This window comes from Equus przewalskii, chromosome 5 (genome assembly GCF_037783145.1).
Source record: "Equus przewalskii isolate Varuska chromosome 5, EquPr2, whole genome shotgun sequence".
In the NCBI taxonomy this organism is placed as follows: Eukaryota; Metazoa; Chordata; class Mammalia; order Perissodactyla; family Equidae; genus Equus; species Equus przewalskii.
Window position 1 is genome coordinate 70,798,941 of NC_091835.1, and position 7,527 is coordinate 70,806,467.

Below are 7,527 nucleotides of genomic sequence, written 5' to 3' on the forward strand. Positions count from 1 at the left end.
GGGGTGGAGGTGAGACTTGCGGGGGTGGGGGGTGGTCAAGCTTCGAGCTAGACTCAATGGAGAGACGGGTGTCAACTTAGAAGGGAGGATAGTGATGGGGGCCTGGAAAGCCTGATTTGAGAAGTTAAAATTGTTTCTGGGCGATAGTAATGGCAATAGTAAAAAGAATAGTAATAGCTAACGTATCAAAAACTGACCGTGTACCAGGCACTGTTCTGCTGAAACAGGGCCATTTATGTTTGTATTTTTTTATTGAGGTAACGTTGGTTTATAACATTATATAAATCTCAGGTGTACATCATTACATGTTGATTTCTCTGTAGATTACGTCATGTTCACCACCCAGAAGTCTAATTCCATCTGTCACCACACGCATGGGCCCTATTATCCCTTTTGCCCTCTCCCCTCCCCTCTTCTCCTCTGGTAACCCCCAATCTAGTCTTTGTATCTGTGTGTTTGTCATTGTTGTTTTTATCTTCCACTTGTGAATGAGATCGTATTCACATTTGAGTATCATATTTGAGTTTCGCCATCTGATTTATTTCGCTTGATGCCACCCATTTTTTATTTTTATTTTTTTGGTGAGGAAGATTCACCCTGAGCTAACATCTGTGCCAGTCGTCCTCCATTTTGTACGTGGGATGCCTTCACAACATGGTAAGTCCGCACCTGGGATCTGAACCCGCAAAGCCAAGCCACTGAAGCAGAGTATGTGGACTTAACCACTGGGCCACGGGCCCGGCCCCTTATGCTACCCATTTGTAAAATGAGGAAACTGAGGCCCAGAGGTCGAATAGCCTGCCCCAGTTTACATAGATAGTAAGTAGCATGGCTGGGGTTTGAACTGAGAACGCCGAGCCACAGTACACAAGATCTTAACCAGCATGTGGTGCAGCAGCACGACAACTGACCTCGGTGTGTGCTGCCGCTGTGTGTAAAGGCAGACAGTGTGGGGAGCGGTCCCACCGCAGAGAGCCCTAGGAGTACCCAGCAGGCATTACTATGGACCAGGAAACCCCAGGGGCCTTCCTGGAGAGCAGCACTCAATCCTTCTTACTGGGTAGTAGTGACATTGAGATCTGGAAAGACCTGAACCCCACACAGACTTCCGTTCTGAGACTTCCTAGAAGCCCGGCATGCTCTCCACACTTGCATGTGAATACAGAATTGAAGACAGTGAGGAGAAGCCAGCGCCAAGCGTAGCCAGCTCTGAGCAACTCTGAGGTGTAAGTCAGACCCACGTGGAAGGTCTCCACTGTGGAGCACAGATACACAGGAGGAGGGGAGTCTGTGAAGACCCTCTGGGCCTGTCGCCCTGTGGTTCCCAACCAGCAGCACCAGCCCTCTCCAGCCTACCCCTCATCCCTGAGCCTGTCCCTCCGCTTCCTCCACACTTCCCACACCCTCCTCCAGAAAGTTCCCCTCGCTTCTCCACTGCTCCCCTCCTTCACCCCATCTCCACGGCACTGCTGTCAGGGACTCTGTCCTGACACTGACATCCCTGGGCTGCTAAACCAACCATCTTCGTGGGGAATGAGTAATCCAGATCTTGTTTCTGACTAGGAACAATGGGACCTGGGATGGTCTTGGCGTGGTGATGACTGTTGCCTAATCACCTTCTGACAGGCGATCAAAATGCTTTTAGCTCAGCATACTCCCCCATGGGACATGTCACTCTGCATGACCAATTCCTTCTAGCATTTTGGAGGGCATGCGCATGTGTGTGCATGCGCATGTGTGTTCATTCTCTCACCTCTGCCAGCCAGCAACAGATCTTCACTGCCATAGTGCTTCCATCCCCAAACTAAGAAAGTGACAGAGAGAGAAATCAAAGAGGTGGATGGTCAGGAAACTAATAGACAATTTACGGAGGTGCAAAACTTCTCTAGCTGCACAGGAACTAGCAGGAAAAGAAGGCATAAAAATCACCATTAGCTTGCATGGCACAGTTCACCTCACCAAGAACATACAGAAACACGATCCCTGGGAGCCCCTGAGAACTAGGCGGTCAAGCTGTTTCCCACCCACTTTACAAAACAGAAAACCGAGGTTCAGAGAGATGAAGTGACTGGCTTAGACTCTCCAGCCAGGAAAAGACACATCTGGGACTAGAACCTGAGTTTTCTGGTTTCATTTCAAGTGTTCTTCCTCCCAAACTGGAGAAGAGGCTCCAGGACAGGCGAGTGGAGCTGGTTCCTGTAAATGAGTGCACAGAGAATCACAGGATGTTCCCAGGTACAGGGACTCAAAGACCACCCCCCACCCCCCACCCTGTTTAACCTGCCTCTTGAAGAAGTGAGCAGGCAGACCCAACAGAGGAAAAAATGTCTCCAAGTCATGCAATCAATTCCTGGGAATCCTCCAATTTCTGAATCACACTCCTGTTCTCTCTCCATTGCTCACTTCTGAGGGGACTCAGGAGGGCCGGAAACTGCAATGCTGCCAGCTATCCAAGTGCATCGTGTCCTGCGGTGTCCTAGGAGTGTGGTGGGTGCATGGTGATATGAAAAAGCACATGGAGAATGGGAGAGAGGTGTTAACCACACGCCCCTATTCCTGGCTTATTTGTGTGCTCTGCATTTATAAAATAAAGACAAAATGGAAGATGAAAGAGGCACTAACATCTACAAGCGCCAACTGTGTGCTAGGAGTAGATCTCATTTAAGCCCATGTGATGGTAGTTATTAGCCCCGTTTTAAAGAAAAGACAAGGTAGGTTCATAAAGGTTAAAATATGTGCCCCACTTCCCCCAGGTGGTCACTGACACCCAAGCTTCTCAGACCCCAACTGCCCCCTGCCTTCCTCCCGTGGGCCTCCTCTTGCTGCTGGCCGGCCTCCGGCCCCTGCATCACCTGTGGCTTTCCTGATCCCCGTCACGAAGCCTTGCACTCGACCTTTCCACTCCCAGGCTTTGCACAGACTGTTCATTCCTCTTCTGTTCCTCTCTGCCTTCCAAGCCCACTTCTCCTCTGCTCTTCTCTAAAGGCCCTCCAGTTGCCTCGGCAACTCTCTTCAAACTCCTACCCATAGTTGAGCTCCAGGCTACCTAAGGTCTCAGTTCCTGAGCACTTGGGCCTGAATCTATTGTCAGTCCATCTGGCCTTGAGGGCAAATGCCTGCATCTCTGCTCCGCCAGCAGTGGACAGGCCTGCTCCTCCAGGCAGTTTACCTTGATTGACACCACTCAGCTGCTCCGTTGGTTTCTTTTTCTCATCTCAGTTGCTACCAAAATCAAGTGCACATTGAGGTATCGATTGGCTCATTTTCACTGTGTGTGTGCATGTGTGTGTGTGTGTACTGGTCCCTCAATTGCTCTGCAAACCTTCTGAAAGCAAGACTGAGTCCTCTGTGTCTTTGGGTGCCCCCCCAGCACCTCCTCTTTCCCCAACCTCCCACACGGTCCCCTGCACCTGAGGGGTGCCTCCCTCAGTGCTGGATAACAGAGCACTGAAACACCTCAAGTCTCAAGGACCCACACCCCCCCAACCCCCAGAACCGAGCACTGAGATGCTGCCACAGGCAAGCTGTGGGCATGGGCAGGGGTGGGTGTGGTGATGTTTTGAGAGCTTTTTGAGGGATGGGACTGAGCAAAGATTTGAAGAGAGACATGCAATGACAAGTCACCCGGGCCTGTGGGACTCCCCTGGGGACACGGGAGAAGGAAATGTCAGGAGAATGGGGAAAGCTGAAGCCTGGGAGGGTAAGGGAGAACACAGACAATGGGGAGGCAGGTGAGATGTCAAAAGCTGGCAACCCTCAGAGAGGCCGAGGCTCCCTGTGCAGGAGAGAGAGGTGCAGAACTGGGGGCCGCCTGTTCAGGACAGACAGCAAAGAAGGAGGCCCCGAGGAGGCACGCACTAACAGTGCTGCAGCAGAGCAGAGGCCAGAAAGGAGGAAGGCAAAGAGGGGCCTGGAGAAGAGGCGAGACGGAGGTTGTCTTATTTTGAGGTATGGAGTCAGCCAGACCGGGTCCCACACCTGACTGCAAATTTCTAGCTGCGTGACCCTAGGCAGGTCACTTACCCTCTCCGAGCCTAAGTTTTCTCATCTGTAAAATAGAGACTATATCTGCCTTACAGGGAAACTGAAATGTAGTAGATGATAGATAGAGGGAGGAGGGTGGAGTCTCTCTCACTCTTGCATTTGGAAAGAACCAGAAGATGATATAACAATCAGGGAAAGCTTTGGAACGAGCCCCTGTTTCATGGGAAACAGTGAAAAGATCTGGAAAGGAAGTATAAGTTCTTGAAATGAGGCCATCTTGTGGGAGAAAGTCTGAGGGGACCCATAAATCTATAATCAGGAAGCTAAGGGCCCATCGCACACGGGTAGGGCTGCTATGTGCACCCGAAGCCGAAGGGAGCTAAGCTAGACCGGGAATTCTCTCACTGTGGAATGCCTGCTCTGCAGGGTGGGGACAATCCCCAGGGCTGAACACACTGGGACAGGCGTGGAAACCAGACCTCACCCTCGGAGCCCCCTTCAGGCCTGGCACTGGGATGTCCAGAACCGATCCTCCAAGCTCTAGAACCTTCCAACAACGCAAGCTCCAAGCTCTGCCTTGCAACAGAGTGTTGATCAACCTGAAGACAGTTTCCAGGACTGATCAGAAAGTTGATAAAACCAGGACAGCAGGAACAACAAAATAATGGGAGTGACACTGAGCTTAAAGAGGGACTGTCAGAGCATGTGACTCATAATTTGAAGACACATCCTGGGCCAAAAGGCCGGTAATTGAGGGTGAGGTGACATTCCTGAGAGACTTCCTTAGACCGAGGACTTTCCCAGCCCAGAAACGCCCACCTTGTCCAAGGTTAGACAGAGTTAGGATTTTATTGAGCCAAAGGTGGCTCCTCCCGTTCACCGTGTCTCGAGATCAAAATCTATATAGATGAGAAACTGATGAGATTAAATTTAGATTCCCAGAGCACCCTGCCCTGCCGCAGCCTCTCAGAGGGAGGAGCAGCTGGCAGACTGTCCCCAAGAGTCTTGCTGCCTGGGTGCCCGGCTCCCTCCTGCCTCTCCTCCGTTGATTAATAGAGGGCCTGCCTGGCCCTCCCTTGGAGTATCAGCCGTGAGGGAATAGCATTGACCAGAAGCAGGGATGGAGTGCTCCACGCTCCCTGGAAGGACCGCAGCCTTCCCACATGGGGTCTCCCCAGCCCTCTTCCAGGGGCCAGTGAGAACCCAACGAGGCAATGCTGGTGGGAGCATTTTGTACATGGTAAAGGGCCATGCAATTGCTCATTGTTTCCACTGGGGTGAGTTAGAGGTGAGAGGCATATGCTCCTGATAGGATCTCAGGAATATTGTTTCTACCAGGAAACCTCCCCGGGTGTCTTTAGTGCCAGCCCCCATTGCTCAGGCTCAGCATATCACATCCAGGATTCTCATTTAGCCTTCGAGATCCTCCTTGACTAGCTCCTCTCTCCTTGGTGTACATTTCTCATGCCCCTGCTCTGCAGAATCTCTGTTCCAATATTCCTAAGACTCGGGCACATGATTCCTTCTGTCTGGCCCCCAGTCCTCCAGGATTGAGATGGTCAAGGCTTCTGGAGAGAGAAGGCAGGGCTGTGTTTTCTGGGATGATCACAATTCCTGCTAGAAGAAAAAGGATGGGAAAGATGATCTCTGATGGGACCTCGCCCTTGTGTTTTCTCCAGAGTCTACTTGGATCCCCTCAGAACATCACCACACATGCACGATCCCAAGTAAATCAAGTCTGCACCTGGAACGGGTCTGGTGGCGCCAGAAAGCTTGGGTTCATGTTACAGTCCTGACTTGGGCCCTTGGCCTCTCCATGACTTGATCTTTCCTGGTATCTGACCTTGATTTTCCCAAATATAAAATAGAGAAGAGGATTTCTTCTTTCTCAGGCTCCATCATGTGAACTCTTCAGGCAGCAAAGATATGACATGCTGGCATACAGGTATCCCCATGCATTCTTCACTCCCGCCCTCCACCTCCTGCCAGATGGTTAGCCAACCTCTGCTTGAAATGTGCTAACTCCTCTCATGGCCTCTCCCGTCTCAGGATCAACATAAAGGTGTTTATTATATTGAGCCAAATCCACTGCAGTTCTCACCTGTCCATCTGAGTCATCAGCTGGGGCCAACCCCTCTCTGCTAGGGAGCTCTTTAGATCTCTGCAGTTAGCTGTCATGTCTCCCCCACAGACCTCCAGCGCCTTCCACGGTCCTCATGAGGCCAGATTTCTCATTCCCCCACCACCCCCGTCCTGACCCCTGCCTTCTGAATGGGCTCCTGTCTTGTAATGTCCTCAGAGTGGTCTGACTACAGAAGAGCCAAAGCAGGCTCTGCACACTACTCTCTCCCTGTCCTCATGCCTGTCCCCAGCAGCCACCACACCCCGTTGGCTCATGTGCTGTCAACGTCAGCTGAATACTCTCAATCATGTTTACACCCACTAGTATTCGTCCTTGTCTTTCCGTCCTTGTCCCCATACTCTTGGTCTTTGACTTCAAGTGCAAGACATCACATCTATCTGCGCCCTCCCTCCTTCCCTTCGGGCAGCTCCTCTGCCCACCTGTCTCTCTCCCAGCCGGTTCCCCCACAGGTCCGCTGCCAAGACAGGTGAGATGGGGAGCAACTTCTCAGAGAGAATGTAAGGCGTGCCTGGGAACACAGTATCCTATCGATATGGGTAGCAGTCATATTTGAATGAATCCCACATGCAAATTCCATCTGTATTCCTGCAGGGGATGAGAAAGTAGGTCACGTCTCTTATGTGACTCATTTACACAGACTCAGAAATATCACATGAAATAAGGTGATAGCTTTGCTTCCTCCGTTCTTGAATCTCTGTACCTACGCTTCCCTCAGGGGCATCGATCAAAGACGCCCCTGCTCATGACCCCCACGGGGTTAGTGGGCTCAGCATCTTGTCTCCCCCTCTCAGTTTCATCCTCTCTTATCTTTGAGTCTCTGGCAGGCTATTCCCCTGTCTGAAGGGCCCTTCCCTGAGGCCCTGTTCACGCCTGCCCCCATGCTGTCCCCTGAGCCTGCTCCACTTTCCAGCCCTCCAAGAGCCTCTCAGGAACAAACATCCCTCCCTCAGCATTGGCACCTGCCGCAGCCCCACTGCTCCTGTTGTGGTGGGTCTGCCTGTGTCCACAGGATAGGCCCTGCATCCACCCTCAGGCTAAAGGTGCACAGGGGCACAGACTCCAATTTCTCCTCCCTCTGAACCTTCCCCTCCCCCATAACACATCCTTTGGGCTGTGAGTGCCTTGAGATGCAGAAACGTGCTCATTCGACATTGCATTCCCTGTGCTTAGGCCACTGCCTGTCACACAGTAGGAGATAAATAATTGCTTGCTGAACAAATGTGTAACTGACTTCTCAATGATCAGCCACTTTAAGGATTAGTAAAATTATGTCTGTAAGGTTTTCAAGATTGTGCATTACTCATGCAATAAAAAAATAAACTTTACATCCCAAATATGAATAATTTCAGAGGCCTGCAGCAATTAAAGAAGAAATAACTCATCTTCTGACCAAACAGCAA